At 46.9% G+C, this 14,235-nt stretch overlaps 1 protein-coding gene across 2 annotated transcripts in view; it reads left to right on the top strand.

The window, feature by feature from the left end:
• Positions 1-14,235, top strand: part of pigk (phosphatidylinositol glycan anchor biosynthesis, class K) — a 165,485-nt gene that overhangs the window by 41,342 nt on the left and 109,908 nt on the right. The gene's annotated exons all lie outside the window — the stretch shown is intronic.

Raw genomic sequence — 14,235 nt, 5'->3', positions numbered from 1 at the left:
CCGTAAATATACCAAGAATCATCAGGCTGTGAATGTTTCTCAGTGCAGTTTGATGAGTCAGTAGACATGATGGATAGGGCCCAGCTGACTGTTTCCGTTCGTGTGGTATTCAAAGGTGCAGCAACAAAGGAAGACTCCTTCAACCTTTTGCCTCTCGGAGTACAGGAGGTGTGGACGTCTACAACAAATTTAAAAGATAAGTGAATGAGAAAAACATTCCCATCAACAAACCCGTTTCAATCACGATCGATGGCGCATCGTCAATGCTGGGTGTCAGTGCAGGCTTTGTTGCACTTTGCAGAAATTAATCCTGAATTCCCTCCCATTGTCAGTTACCACTGAGTTATCCACCAACACGCGAGCAAGGTCATTGACTTTTCTCATGCAATGACAGTTGTTGTCAAGATCGTCAACTCCATTCGTGCCAGAGTTCTGCAACACCGCTTGTTCATATCCCTACTGGAGCTTGATGCCACTTCATAGAATCATAGAAACCCTACAGTGCAGAAAGAGGCCATTCGGCCCATCAAGTCTGCACCGACCACAATCCCACCCAGGCCCTATCCCCGTAACCCTACATATTTGCCCTCTAACCTACGTATCCCAGGCACTAAGGGGCAATTTAGCACGGCCAATCAACCTAACCTACACATCTTTGGACTGTGGGAGGAAACTGGAGCACCCGGAGGAAACCCACGCAGACACCGGGAGAATGTGCAAACTCCACACAGACAGTGACCCGAGCCGGGAATTGAACCCGGGTCCCTGGCGCTGAGAGGCAGCGGTGCTTGCCACCATGCCGCCCTAAGCTAACCCTTCAGTGTTAACCACCGTGCTACCGCACCGCCCTGAACTAGCCCTCCATGGAGAGGCAAGGTGGTTAAGTCAAGGGAAAGTCCTCCAGAGATTTTTTAGATCGGCTCCCTGAAATTGTCACCTTTCTTAAATCGAGAAATGAGGTGCACAGAGAGCAGTCAGACAAGGTGTGGTTGCAAAAATTGAATGAGCTGAGCTGTGAACTGCAGGGGAGGGACGGAGACTCGTCACGTGATCAGTGCACTGAATGCGTTCAAGTTTAAACTTGGCCCATGGTTCTCCCAGTTAAAGAACAAAATTCCTTCCCAAATCTGGAGAAAATCCAACAACAGGTCAAACAGGCAGAGTTCCATTCAAACAAGTTCTGCGATCACCTGAACAAATCGGAAAAGGAATTCCGCCGATTTCAGGAGTTAGACAAGATGGAGCAAATCATTCCGTTTGTCTCGCATCCTTTTCTTCAAGTGGACATTGGAGAGCTGGCAGCAAAATGTCAGCAGGTGTTGGAACAAAGCAGTGGACGTGACATGGAAATAATCACCGTGCAAAATGACACAGAGCTGAAAGCGAGGTCAAGGGATAAAGACTTTTGGGAATTTGTAAACAGAGAGAAGTACCTTCCTTTGACATTGTGCGCACTCAAGGTAAAGGCCTGCTTTGGTTCCACTTCCCTCTGTGAGGTGGCTTTTTCCCTTGATGAAAATCATCAAGTCCAAGTATCGGACTCGCCTCACAGATGCCCATCTGATGGACTGTATGAGACTGGCCATCTCAAACTACGACCCAGACTTCACAGCACTCTCAGATAGTGACAGGTGTCGCACTCAGAATAGGTGAGTGGTTATGCATAAATACATTTTGGGGGGTTTTAGTAAAGTTGGATTTTTAAGAGTAGATCGCGTGCTGAATTTTGATGCTAAAGGTGATCTTGTGCTTGGGATTGGTTCAACTGGGCCTGTATTCACTAGTGTTTAGAAGGATGAGAAGAGATCTGATTAAAACATATAAAATTCTAACAGGGCTGGATAGACTGGGTACAGGGAGGATGTTTACCCTGGTTGGGGAATCTAGAAGTAGATCTTCTTACCTAGAAGAATCTTCTTACTGTGTTCACCCCAGTCCAACGCCGGCATCTCCATATGGGGAATCTAGAACCAGGGAAAATGTCTTCACTCGGAGGGTGGTGAACCTGTGGAATTCTCTACCATAGAACGCTGTGGAGGCCAAGTCACTGAATATATTTAAGGAAGAAGTAGATTTTTTTTTAGATTCTAATGGCATTAAGGGCGATGGGGAGAAAGTAGGAATATAGCATTGAGATAGAGGATCAGCCATGATCATATTGAATGGCGGAGCAGGCTGAATGGCCTCCACCTGTCCCATGTTTCAGTGTTTCTATCTCTGTCAAGTAGCCTATAACAAAGCCATGTATAAAACTAGGAAAAGCTCAGTGGTGGAGAGCTGTGGGAACTGTGGACCCAAAGTCCCTTGTTCCTCTCAAGCATATCGCACTTGCCACAAAGATGTGCGGGTTAGGTTGATTGGCCATGCTACATTGCCCTTATTATCAGGGAGTCTAGCAGGCCTCCTCCTGCATTAAGATTTTATGATTCTATGTCTCGTCTCAAATTATTCACATAATACATTTTGTAACAGAGAACTGAGCTCCCCTGACCAACAGTAGCGGGTCATTTAGCTCGTTAAGAAGACCAAAAATTCTGACTTTAGTCTTCCCAGTATTTGTCCGTGCGGAGTCTGCACGTTCTCTCCGTGTCTGCATGGGTTTCCTCCGGATGTTCTGATTTCCTCCCACAATCCGAGAGACGTGCTGGTTGGGGTGCATTGGCCGTGCTAAATTCTCCCTCAGTGTACCCGAACAGGTGCCGGAGTGTGGCGACTAGGGGATTTTCACTTCATCGCAGTGTTAATGTAAGCCTACTTGTGACACTAATATATAAACGTAAACTGAAGGAAATTTCTTTGCATCCACTATTGGATGTTGGAAACGCAGTTAAATAACCTAGCAACAGTGAAGAGACCATGAATGGTGTCATATAAATGTCCATCTTTCTTTTAGTGAGGCAATTTGTCCATCCTGAGACAGCCGTCTCATCTCCATGTAATTCCGTTAGTCTGTATATTTGATACAGGGTTTTAAAAGCTAATAAATGTAAAGCCTGAAATATTAATATCTTTCAGTGGGATTTTGCTGACATCCTTCGTCTGTCTAAAATTCTCGATCAATGTTCACAAAACCAGCTGTCTCTAAAGCTTGATGGAGCGACCTTATAGACTTTAGATTTAAGTGAATAGCTGAACTTTGCTTTAATTAGCTGGCTCCGATCCCTGTGTTAATAAGGCTGTGGACACAGTGCAAAGATTTTATTAAATTGGTGCTGAAGGTGAGCGACGTTTCTGTTGGGGATTTTCACACTTTTTCTCTTTTGGACAACCAACGCTGGCATCAAATTCTCCCAAGTCATGTGGACCGTGGGTCCGATGCAAATTAAAGATACCTCCACTCTGTCACAAGAATGTTTCTCAGCCCCAGCCTCCAGAATGCAGCAATTCTCGCCCCCCCCCTCCCGCTCAGGAGAAAGGGGTTGGAATATGTGAAGGGTGGCATGTTGGCACAGTGGTTAGCACTGCTGCCTCACAGGGCCAGGGACCCAGGTTCAATTCCCGGACCTCGGGTGACTGTCTGTGTGGAGTTTGCACGTTTTCCCCGTGTCTGCGTGGGTTTCCTCCGGGTGCTCCGATTTCCTCCCTCACTCCAAAGATGTGCAGGTTAGGTTGATTGGCCATGCTAAATTGCCCCTTAGTGTCAGGGGGTTAAAAGGGTAAGTAAGTAGGGTTATGGGGATGGGGCCTGGGTAGGATTATGGTTGTGCAGACTCAATGGGCCGAATGGCTACCTTCTGCCCTGTAGAGATTCTATGAATCTAACTATCCATGGGACATGGGCGTCGCTGGCTGGCCTGAGGGCAATGGAGAGTCAACCACATTGCTGTCACTCTGGAGTCGCATGTAGGCCAGACAGGTAAGAACGGCAGATTTCCTTCTCCAAAGGACATGAATGAATCAGATGGGTTTTTCCGATAATTGACAATGGTTTCATGATCATCAGAAGATTCTTGATTCTAGATTCTTTTTATTGAATTCAAATTCCACCATCTGCCGTGGCAGGATTCAAACCCGTGTCCCCAGAACATTAGCTGAGTTTCTGGATTAATAATCTGTGATGATGCCACTAGGCCATCACCTCCCCTCTGCCATTTTTGTTGTGTGTGTGTGTTATGAGGGAATGGTAATGGGAAATTAAATGTGAGAGTTCACATTTATTGGTGTCCTTTATGACCTCTGGATGTCCCACAGTGGTGTATAGCCAATGAAGCACTTTTTGTACAGTGTGGTCATTGTACTGTAGGCAAATGTGGCGGCCAATTTGCGCACAGCATGGTCCATAAAACTGCAATGGGGTAATGATCTGATGAACGTTTTGTTTGTGATGTTTGGTAGAGAGGTAAATAATTGGCCATGACATCGGGGAGAACTTTGGTGGCAGAGTGGTTAGCTATGCTGCCTCACAACGCCAGGGACCTGGGTTCGATTCCAGTCTCGGATCACTGTATGGAGTTTGCATGTTCTCCCTGTGTCTGTGAGGGTTTCCTCTGGGTGCTCCGGTTTCCTCCCACACTCCAAAGATGTGTGGGTTAGGTTGATTGGCCATGCTAAATTGCCCCTTAGTGTCAGGAGGGACTAGCAGATAAGACATTTCTTGACCTAATTGCCCCTTAGTGTCGAGGGGAATATAAGATAAAACATTTGACCCCACAGCTGAGCCTGTGGAATTCATTACCACAGGAAGTAGTTGATGCCAAAACATTGAATGTATTCAAGAGGCGGCTGGATATGGCACTTGGGGTGAATGGGATCAAAGGTTATGGGGAGAAAGCAGGATTAGGCTACTGAGTTGGGCGATCAGCCATGATCGTGATAAATGGCGGAGCAGGCTCGAAGGGCCAAATGACCTCCTCTTGCTCCTATCTCCTCTGTTTCTAAATGCCTGGGGTTACAGGAATAGAGTCTGGGTGGGATTGTTGTTGGTGCAGGTTTGATGGGCCGAATGGCCTATTCCTGTACTGTAGGGATTCTAACGCCGTGAGATCTTATCACACCCAACCTAGTGGGCAAATGGGGTCTCGGTTTAATCCGAAAGATAGCACCCCTGACAGTGCAGCACTCCCTCCATACGGCACTGATGTGACTGTATGTGATGTGCTCAAATCCTCTGGTGGGCCTGCTACACGCTAAACCGATATTAATCAGTAGTATACTTGATGAATTGAGTATTCCAGGAATCTGCTGTGCATTCATGCAGTGACATATCCTGTATTACTTTAATGTTGCTGCTCTGAGTGTTGCTGGGTGACCAGTCGCCCACACGCAGCCCTCCATCAGTAACAAGCTGGGATATTTTGATGATATTTCACGTAGATTCAGGGAAAGAGAAGTTATTCTCCCAGCGGGATGCTCCAGAGGCCATTTACAATGCGGTACCATTCGTCCAAAATAAAAGTGTTATTTTTAAGTGATGGAGAAGTGAAAGCCAATTAAAGGAATAAAGATTAAAACCTATCGCTATTTAAACAGCACCAACCCCTAAAGCATCGTCTGCTGCCTGACAAACTTGCTTCGTACGAGGGGCTCTGTGCAGATGCAAGTTGTTTTGCACACGGCTCGAGCTTCGCTTATCAGCACTTTGTTTCTGATCCAGGGAAGGCAGCTGAGAAACCTGGCTCACTGGTTTGAGTGGTGGACTCGAAGCTTAAACTCTTTGTTGTTTTTAATCTCGTTCCAGAGTAAGGGAGCTTGATCTGGTGGAGAAAATGCCTGCTGGGGTTATGGGGATAGGGCCTGGGTGGGATTGTGGTCGGTACAGAGTCAGTGGGCCGAATGGCCTCCTCCAGCACTGTTGGATTCTATGATTCTATGGCATCAGTCCCCCTCGTATCCAAATGGACGCTGTGCCTTTGTGCGAAAACACCCAGATTGGGTGGCTGAATGAAGCAAATTAGTGAAGACTTGAGGTCCCAGGAGATGAAAGTGGGGGGAAATTGCACCACAGAAAGCATCCTTTCTGGATGTATTACTGCTTGGTGTATGGCTCCTGCTCTGCCCAAGAAACTATAAAGGGTTGTGAACAAAGCCCATTGCATTAGGCAAAGCAGCCTCCCATCCATTGACTCCGTGTACACTTTTTCCAGCCAGCTTTTCCGAGGCAGTGGGAAGGACCCCACACATCCCAGACGTATTCTCCCCCTCCTCCTTCCGGCGGGAAATAGATACAAAAGTCTGAAGTCATGTGCCAACCGACTCGAGAACAGCTTCTTCCCTGCTGCCATCAGACTTTTGAATGGACCTACCTTATATTGAGTTGATCTTTCTCTACACCCTAGCTATGACTGTAACACTACATTCTGCACTCTCTCCTTTCCTTCTCCCATAGAATCATAGAATCCCTGCAGTACAGAAGGAGGCCATTCGGCCCATCGAGCCTGCACTGACAGCAATCCCACTCTATCCCGTTAACCCCAGATATATTTACTCTGCTAATCCCCCAGAAACTAGGGTCAGTTTAGCATGGCCAATCAACCCTAACCTGCACATCTTTGGACTGTGGGAGGAAACCAGAGCACCCGGAGGAAACCCACGCAGACATGGGGAGAATGTGCAAACTCCACACAGATGGTGACCTAAGCCGGTAATTGAACCCGAGTCCCTGGTGCTGTGAGGCAGCAGTGCCAATCATTATGCCGTCCCTATGTATTCTATGAACGGTATGCTTTGTCTGTATAGCGCGCAAGAACAATACTTTTTACAGTACCCCAATGCATGTGACAAATCAAATAAAAACTGAGATAAATTAAATAATTTGGTCAGTTTGAGAAACTATCCCAAAACTGAAAATCCTTCCCCTCCCACCAACACATATCTTTAATCTAAAAGATTGGTCGTGAAAATGTTTACACGTGTATATTTGGTATTTCCAAGTCTGGACAGTGCGTGACTTGGAGGGAAGCTTGCAGGTGGTGGTGTTCCTTCTAGGTGGTAGAGCGCATGGTTTTGGAAGATGCTTTGATGAGCTGGTACAATGCATCTTATCGATGGTGCATACTGCCGCCACTGTGCGGTAATGGTGGAAGGTATGTCCTTGACACGCGTGCATCATCCTGTTCATCTAAAGGGAAGACTAAAGTCATGATATTTACTATCGCTCTGAGATGAAAAGGAATGTGTAAACATTTGGACGAGAGTGTGTTGAATCTAAGAGAACACCTGTGGAATGGATCTTTTCAAGAACAGACTTGGTTTTGATATTTTATTGACTCCAAAGATCAAAGCAGCGCCTTCTCTTTAGAAGACTGGTGGCTGTTGATGCTTTGTTGATCAGTAACTTATATAGATGTAGCCTGTTGGATTTTTAAAAGCCTTTAAAAGTGCCCTATTTAAACAGAAGGTCTTACATTTGTGTGAAACACTCTGTGAGCCTGGGGTTGCAATCGTCCGGGCTCACTTGCCTTGGCATCCTCGCTGGGAGAGGTTCTACGGTGGCACAGTGGTTAGCACTGCTGTCTCACGGTGCCAGAGACATGGGTTCGATTCCTGGCTTGGGTCACTGTCTGTGCGGAGTCTGCACATTCTCCCCGTGGGTTTTCCTCCGGGTGCTCCGGTTTCCTCCCACAGTCCGAAAGATGTGCGGGTTAGGTGCATTGGCCATGCTAAATTCTCCCTCAATGTACCCGAACAGGTGCCGGAGAGTGGCGACGAGGGGATTTTCACAATAACTTCATTGCAGTGTTAATGTAAGCCTACTCGTGACACTAACAAATAAACTTTAAAGTTTAAGAAATGTCTCAAAAATGAATTGGTACGAAATGAAGTTCGGTAGATTCTGTAGGAAATTGGGAAATCCACTTTGCACCTGATGAATAATCTGTTCTTTGTGGCGTTGCTTTGGAAAGGAATGCTGGCTCAGATTTTAGACCTTTTAAAAAAAGCTCCGAATTTCTTCATATTCCAGACCGCCTTGGTTCAACCCCGCTCCTGAAAAGGAAGATGTCCGATAATGCAGCGTCTGAAGTAGGAGCAGAGATTCCACACTTGGTGGGTGGGATTTGAACCCAGACCTTCTGACTTGGACTGGGGAGAACTACCTATAGAACCAAGCCGATGTACCTAGTATGCACTTTGTGTATTTATGGTTTAAAGTTTATTTATTAGTGCCACAAGTAGGCTCACATTAACACTGCAATGAAGTTACTTTGAAAATCCCCCAGTCGTCACACTCCAGTGCCTGTTCGGGTACACTGAGGGAGAATTTAGCATGGCCAATACACCTAACCGGCACGTCTTTCGGAATGTGGGAGGAAACCGGAGCACCCGGAGGAAACCCACGCGGACATGGGGAGAATGTGCAAACTTCACACAGACGGTGACCCAAGCCGGGAATCGAACCTGGGTCCCTGGTGCTGAGAGGCAGCAGTGCTAACCACTGTGCCATCGTGCTGCCTTGATCCAAACAAGGGAAAATGAGCTGGATTTAGGAGGTGGGGGAGAATGACTCTTGACATTAGGGTAGCATTTGTGGTAAAAGGGAACCCTAGCAAAATTGGAGCCCATGAGAATCGGGGAAAACTCTCCAATTGGTTGGAATTGTAACCAGCACTGCTTGTTGCAGGCCAATCAGCTCAGTTCTAGGTCATCACTGTAGGAATTCATAGAATCATAGAAACCCTACAGTACAGAAAGAGGCCCTTCGGCCCATCGAGTCTGCACCGACCACAATCCCACCCAGGCCCTACCCCCATATCCACCCACTAATCCCTCTAACCTACACATCTCCGGACACTAAGAGCAATTTTAGCATAGCCAATCAACCTGACCCGCACATCTTTGGACTGTGGGAGGAAACCCACGCAGACACGGGGAGAATGTGCAAACTCCACACAGACAGTGACCCGAGCCGGGATTCGAACCCAGGTCCCTGGAGCTGTGAAGCAGTAGTGCTAACCACTATTCCTCAGGGTAGTGTCCTAGGCCCAACAATCTACCACCTGTTTCAACAATTACTTTCCCTCTGTAATACAGTCAGAAGTGGAGATGTTTGCAGATGATTGCACAGTATTCAAGTACATTTCTAAACTCCTCAGAGGCTCCCTCCTGTGTGTCCGACTGAGTTGTATAAGCCATTGAACTGGTAAACCACAAACCAAGATCAATGCTTTGGGGTTCCAGGTTCGAATTTCACCAAAACTCCTCGGATAATAAAGCATTCCATACCAACATGCAACAACACAAGATTGGGGAAGAAAATGTGCCAGGTAATGGCACTCACAAACATGGTTCAGTAATATTTGCAATGCTTCATAGTAAAGCAATCCTTCATAGAATCATAGAATCCTACAGTGCAGAAGGAGGCCATTTGGCCCATCAAGTCTGCACTGACTACAATCCCACCCAGGCCCCATCCCCATAACCCCATGCATTTATCCTAGCTAGTCCCTCTGACACTAAGGGGTAATTTAGCATGGCCAGTTCATCTAACCCGCACATCTTTGAACTGCGGGAGGAAACGCATGCAGACATGGGGAGAAGGTGCAAACTCCACACAGACAGTGACCCAAGCTAGGAATCAAACCCACGTCTGGCGCTGTGAGATAGCAGTGCTAACCACTGTGTCGCCCCATGTGCAATAAGACCTGGACAACAGTCCGGCATGGGCTGACAAGTGGCAAGTAACACTGGCACCACACAAGTGCCAACCCATGGCCATCTACAACAAATGAGAATCTAATCATCTCCACGTGATATTCAATGACAATCTTCTCTTATCAACATCCATTGACCAGAAACTGAACTGGACCAGCTACATAAATACTGTGGCTACCAGAGCAGGTCAGAGGCTGCAACTTCTGCAGTGAGTAACTCACCCCCTGACTCCCCAAAGCCTGTCCACAATCCGCAAGGCACAAGTCAGGAGTGTGATGGAATACTCTCCACTTGCCTGGATGGGTACAGCTCCAACACTCAAGAAACTTGACACCATCCAGGACAAAGCAATCCACTTGATTGGCACCCCATCCACCACCTTCAACATCCAGTCCCTCCACCACTGACGCACAGTGGCAGTCCAGTGTGTACCATCTACAAGATGCACTGCAGGAACTCACCAAGGTTCCTTAGACAGCATCTTCCAAACTCATGACTGCTGCCATCCAGAAGAACAAAGGCAGCAGACACATGGGAACACCATCAGCTGAAAATTCCCCTCCAAGTCACATCCTGCCCTGACTTGTAACCATAGATCTGTTCTTTCACTGTCGCTAGGTCAAAATCCTGGAAATCCCTTCCTTGGGGCGGCATGGTGGCATAGTGGTTAGCACTGCTGCCTCACAGCACTGGGGACCTGAGTTCAAATCCGGCTTCGGGTCACTGCCTGTGTGGAGTTTGCACGTTCTCCCCGTGTCTGTGTGGGTTTCCTCCGGGTGCTCCAGTTTCCTCCCACACTCCAAAGATGTGCGAGTTAGGTTGATTGGCCATGCTAAATTAACACTAGTGTCAGGAGGATTAGCAGGGTAAATATGAGGGGTTACGGGAATAGGTGGGATTGTGGTTGGTGCAGACTTGATGGGCTGAATGGCCTCCTCCTGCACTGGAGGGATTCTATGATTCTCCTGTGATACAGCTCTGTGGGTATAGCCATACCAGAGGAACAACAATGGTTTAAGAGGAGGCGACTGATCACCAGCTTTTTGAGAGCAATTAGGATTGGGCCACAAATACTGGTTTTGCCGGTGATGTGTGCATCCCATGAAAGAATCGAAAGAAAATACAAGATAACTGGTGCGTGATTTTTTTCACTTAGCAATTAGTGGAATCATAAAATTCCTCCAGTGCAGAAGGAGGCCATTTGACCCATCCAACCTGCACTGACAACAATCCCACCCAGGCCCTACCCCCATGACCCCACGTATTTACCCTTCCAGTCCCCCTAAGGGGCAATTTAGCATGGCCAATACACCTAGCATGCACATTTTTGGACTGTGGGAGGAAACCGGAGCACCCGGAGGAAACCCACGCAGACACGGGGAGAATGTGCAAACTCCACACAGACAGTGACCCAAGCCGGGAGTCGAACCCGGGTCCCTGGCACTGTGAGTCAGCAGTACTAACCACTGTGCCCCCGCTTTCAAATGGTTCAACATCTTTGGAATGAACATGCTGCTGTTCTCAATAGAGCTTTGTTACCCTACAATCTCCACAAACTCAGCCTTCAGATTCTAACCTCACAAGGTGGTGAAATTATTTTGATGCCAATCTTCCTGCTGTAAATGGAAGGAATAATAAAACTCTGATAAAGAAGAATCTGTAGCTCCTTCAAAAGAGACTTGGAAGAGGGTTTAGTTGAAATTTTCAATACTGATAGTGACAAGTCTTTAGGGAAGATCACCAAGGGATCTGGAACAAAGGGATCATAGATCATAGAATCCCTACAGTGCAGAAAGAGGCCATTCGGCCCATTGAGTCTGCACCAACCACAATCCCACCCAGGCCCTATCCACATATCCCTACATATTTATCCACTCACCCCTCTAACTTATGCATCCCGGGACACTAAGGGGAAATTTTAGCATGGCCAATCAACCTAGCCTGCACATCTTTGGACTGTGGAGGGATGTGGAGATCAGCCAAGATCTGAAGCAAGAGGCTTCTCACATCTATCATTGAATCAGACCGAACACATAGAAATACAGAAAATACTGCCTGGGTTTGCAAAATCCTACCAACTGTCCTGGCTTGAGACAATTCACACCTCTTTATCCCTCTCTCCATGCACACTGTCCGTACCTGTAAAGACTTGATGACCTGTAAAGACTTGCATTCCAACCATTCTTCACATTCCAATCTGTAACTATCTTGCAATTGTGCTTTTGTCTATATAGGCTGCGTCTATGGAACTAACCTCCACTCACCTGATGAAGGAGCAGCGCTCCGAAAGCTCGTGATTCCAAACAAACCTGTTGGGCTTTAACCTGGTGTTGTGAAACCAGTCCAACGCCGGCATCTCCACATCATAGAAACTAGAAGCAGGAGTAGGCCATTCAATCCTTTGAACCTGCTCCGCCATTCATTTTGACCATGGCTGATCATCAAATTCAATATCCTGCTGCAGAGAGGCTATTCGGCCCATTGTGCCTGTGCTGGCTTTGTTGAAAGAGCTTCCCAATTTGTCCCACTTTCCTCTTTCTCCATTGCCTTGCACATGTTTCCTGTCTGAGTATAAATCCACATCAAATTACTGTTTGATCTGCTCCCGCCACCCTTTCAGGCTGTGCGTTCAAGATTATTGCACCTCACTGCGTTTTCAATTTTTAAAAATCCCTCCTCTTCCCTCAGGGTGTTTGGACAATTGCCTTAAATCTGTGTCCTTTGGGTAATGGAAACTATTTTCACTATCTATTCTCTATATAAATAAACCCTCAGAATTGTGACCATTTCTCTTCAATCTCCTCTTCTGCTCGAAGAAGCCCAATCCCACTTTCTCTAATCTCTCCGTGATGTATGAGGAGAGGTTGACTAGGTTGGGACTGTTTTTGCTGGAGTTCAGACGAATGAGGGGGGATCTCATAGAGACTTATAAAATTCTAACAGGATTAGACAGGGTAGATGCAGGGAGGATGTTCCCAATGGTGGGGGAGTCCAGAACCAGGGGTCACAGTCTGAGGATTCATTTAGGATGGAGGTGAGGAGACATTTCTTGACCCAAAGAGTGGTGAGCCTGTGGAATTCATTACCACAGGAAGTAGTTGATGTCAAAACATTGAATGTATTCAAGAGGCGGCTGGATATAGCACTTGGGGCGAATGGGATCAAAGGTTATGGGGAGAAAGCAGGATTGGGCGATTGAGTTGGATGATCAGCCATGATCGTAATGAATGGCAGAACAGGCTCGAAGGGCCAAATGGCCTCCTCCTGCTCCTATCTTCTATGTTTCTATATAACTGGTGCCATTCTGGTAAATCTCTTGTGCACCATCTCCAAGATCTTGATCTTTCTAAAAGAATTGGAACACAAATACCTTAGCTGAGATTTAAACAGTAGCCTTTAACAACTAAAATCCGCATTTGAATTGTGGCTTCAATGTATCCTAAATATCCCTGAGCTGCTTCAAAGGAGCAATAGAGCTTTTGACACCAAGCTGTATGAAAACATGAGGGCTGATTAAGTTTAAAGTTTATTTATTAGTGTCACAAGTAGGCTTACATTCACACTGCAATGAAGTTACTGTGAAAATCCCCGAGTGGCCGCACTCTGCCCCACCTGTTCGGGTACACTGAGGGAGAATTTAACATGGCCAATACACCTTGTGATGACCCAGTGGTATTATCACTAAAATATTAATCCAGAAACTCAGCTAATGTTCTGGGGATATGGGTTCGAATCCCGCCACGGCAGATGGTGGAATTTGAATTCAATAAAAAAAATCTGGAATTAAGAATCCAGATGACCATGAAATCATTGTCGATTGTCGGAAAAATCCACCTCGTTCACTAATGTCCTTTAGGGAAGGAAATCTGCCGTCCTTACCTGGTCTGGCCTACATGTGACTCCAAACCCACAGCAATGTGGTTGACTCTCAACTGCCCTTTGGGCAACGAGGGATGGGCAATAAATGCTGGCCAGCCAGCGGCGCCCATGTCCCATGAAGGAATAAAAACAACATGTCTTTTGGACTGTGGCAGGAAACCGGAGCACCTGGTGGAAACCCACGCAGACACGGGGAGAATGTGCAGACTCTGCACAGTGACCCGAGGCTGGGAATCGAACCTGGGTCCCTGGCGCTGTGAGGCAGCCATGCTAATCACTGTGCCGTCCAAGAGCTTGGTCAAAGGAATGGGTTTTAGAATTATAGAATCCTACAGTGCAGAAGAGGACACAGGTTTAAGGTGCTGGGGGGTAGGTACAGAGGAGATGTCAGGGGTAAGTTTTTCACTCAGAGGGTGGTGGGTGAGTGGAATCGGCTGACGTCGGTGGTGGTGGAGGCAAACTCGTTGGGGTCTTTTAAGAGACTTCTGGATGAGTACATGGGATTTAATGGGATTGAGGGCTATAGATAGGCCTAGAGGTGGGGATGTGATCGGCGCAACTTGTGGGCCGAAGGGCCTGTTTGTGCTGTGGCTTTCTATGTTCTATGTTCTATGTTAAGAAGGCCATTCGGCCCATCGAGTCTGCACTAACCACAATCCCTATCCCCATAACCCCATTTACCCTAGCTAGTCCCCTGACACTAAGAGGCAATTTAGCATGGAAAGTCCACCTAACCTGCACATCTTTCAATGGTGGGAGGAAACTGGA

The sequence above is a fragment of the Mustelus asterias genome, chromosome 8 (genome assembly GCF_964213995.1).
Source record: "Mustelus asterias chromosome 8, sMusAst1.hap1.1, whole genome shotgun sequence".
NCBI classification, from domain to species: domain Eukaryota; kingdom Metazoa; phylum Chordata; class Chondrichthyes; order Carcharhiniformes; family Triakidae; genus Mustelus; species Mustelus asterias.
The sequence above is the reverse complement of the archived record's forward strand: the minus strand, read 5'-3'. Positions and strand labels throughout refer to the sequence as shown.